Here is a 2500-nt window from a genome sequence, read left to right on the forward strand (position 1 = left end):
TTTACCGTTTCATTGCATTGATGTCATTTTGGACAATAAAGTTTATTGATAAGCTGTAAAATATCCTGCCTATTTTTGAGGCCTATGCGGAAATAGCGGATATTTTTTATCCCCCAACATTTCTTTTTCTTTAATTATTATTATTATTATTATTATTATTATTATTATTATTATTTTAGTTTTGGTCCGAGTGAAATGTTAGTCTGCCTTGATTCTAAATATAGCTGGATTGCTTGGTTTGACCAAGTACAACTATTTTTATAAGCATTTTGGAAATGTCTATGGAAAAATGAGTGGTGGAAAATCCCTTGGTTGGTATGCCTGGCCCGTAAGAGGGCGTGACTTTGGCACTCTATAACCATGAAGAGAAAGAAGAGAAGGAGGGGAAAAGAAAAATGTGCACAGATAGACAGACACTATTAATGCAATGTGTGTGTGTGTGTGTGTGTGTGTGTGCACGTGCGTGCACATGCGTGTGTGTGTGTGTGCGTGTGCGTGTGTGTGTGTATGTGTGAATGAACCTGTTGCATTTCCCACCAGAGGAGCGCCTATCTGGCCGAGAACAAAGACGGCCTTATTTTATTATCAAGTGATGTGTAAGAAATGACGTATTTCGACCTTGCAGGTGGCAAGCACCGGCCCCCTCTCACAGAAGACATGTCACTCTCTCTCTCTCTCTCTCTCTCTCTCTCTCTCTCTCTCTCTCTCTCTCTCTCTCTCTCTCTCTCTCTCTCTCTCTCTCTCTCTCTCTCTCTCTCTCTCTCTCTCTCTCTCTCAAATACACCCACATTGCCTGCGCCGCTGCACTCGTCACTTACATTCTACATTCACTCTTAGTACTGTCGTCCGGCAATTATCATGGGTTGGAGTTTCCTGATTAGACTGCTGGGCCACCACCACACCACCTTTGCTGGCAAGATCTGGCTCACTGTCCTAATTATTTTCCGCGGTGTGCTGCTGGCTGTAGCAGGCGAGCCCATCTACTCTGACGATGAAAAGATGTTTTGGTGCAACACACCGAACCAAGGCTGCCATAATGTCTGCTATAACGCCTTCGCACCACTGTCACAGGTCTACTTCTGGGTCTTCCAGATCATTGTGGTGAGCACACCTTCGCTCCTCTACCTGGCATACGCTGCCAACAAAACCTCCCTGAGCGAGGAACGGGACGGTGGAGGAGTGGGTGGTCTGTCCAGGGGGAAACGCCAGAAGGACTACCTCACAGACAGGAGGCAGCATAGGGGCAGAGAAGAGACGGAGGATAACGGCGTGGAAGACCCCATGACCTATGAAGTGGACATTGTTCGTGGAAAAGGAAAAGTCCAGACACGCCATGATGGTCGCCGGCGTATCAAGGCGGACGGGCTGATGCACATCTATGTGCTTCAGCTGTTGACCTGTTGCTTGCTGGAGGGAGCTTGCTTATGTGGGCAGTATTACCTCTATGGCCTGTCGGTGCCCGAGAACTACGCCTGTTCAGTCTCAACCCCGCACTGCCCACACACCCCGAACTGCTCTGTGTCACGGTCCACTGAGAAGACTATCTTCCTCCGCCTCATGTACATCGTCTCGCTGCTCTGCCTCACACTCAATGTGTGGGTGTTGGTCCACCTGGCCGCACGTGCCATCATCAACGCCGTGCGTGGACGCCGCAGGCAGCTGCCTGAGGAGGAGACGACATCAGACACTCTGAGCCAGACACCTTCATCTCCCCCGGAGGAGACGACATCAGACACTCTGAGCCAGACACCTTCATCTCCCCCGGCCTACAACATGGTCATCATGCCTGACCACGCACTGCCCAGCACCGACTACATCAGTGCTGGCAGGCCTGAGCGTGCTCGTAAGCAGCGGCAGGCCAACAGACACGGGAGGAGCAGCAGCAGGAGATGTGAGATCTGAGTGGATCTAATGTTGAATGTTTAGCATGCAGCCAACATGGCCAGCAGCAATATATAACTCACTCGGTTTGCTGATTAGTTGATGAATTCACAATGGAGTGGATTACATCAGACATATCTAGCCATAGCTATTGTGAATTAGAATTTTTTTCCTTTTTGAATTTACATTATCACTTGCCTACCTACCTACAGTAGCTTAAAGAATCTGTGTAATTGTGTATATTTACTGCTTTGCATACTTTTTTATTTTATTATCTATATTCTACTGTCTATTTGTATGTGTTGTCTGTAACAGAGGGATTGGGGATTAATAAATGTACCTACCAGCTACCTAAAAACAGTAGATGCAGCTGTGATTATTATTATTATTATTATTATGATTATGATTATATATATTTTTAATCCCATTGCCACTTATCCCACATATAATACAATGTGGTCTCCAATCTGCAACATGCTCTTTAAAGGGATAGTTCCGTTTTCCCCCCCACCTCGTGTAGATTTAAGCTAAAAACAGGGTGTAAATGACATCTTTTCAAGTCAACTTGGCATCTCAGTGCTTGTGGAGACTTGGATTACACCAGGTGCAGTAGTACACT

The 2500-nt window shown here is 46.4% G+C and overlaps 1 protein-coding gene and 1 pseudogene across 2 annotated transcripts in view; one reads left to right on the forward strand and one right to left on the reverse strand.

Annotated features, from left to right (window-relative positions):
- The window catches only part of LOC310793673 (zeta-sarcoglycan-like), a gene marked incomplete at both ends in the record, with an annotated part of 410080 nt that overhangs the window by 251012 nt on the left and 156568 nt on the right, over positions 1–2500 (reverse strand). The gene's annotated exons all lie outside the window — the stretch shown is intronic.
- LOC310793443 (gap junction gamma-1 protein pseudogene) lies at positions 859–1902 on the forward strand (annotated as a pseudogene). The gene has a single exon. The product of its transcript is annotated as a gap junction gamma-1 protein pseudogene (transcript).

Source organism: Poromitra crassiceps (genome assembly GCF_964638095.1).
Source record: "Poromitra crassiceps genome assembly, chromosome: 19".
Classification (NCBI taxonomy): domain Eukaryota; kingdom Metazoa; phylum Chordata; class Actinopteri; order Beryciformes; family Melamphaidae; genus Poromitra; species Poromitra crassiceps.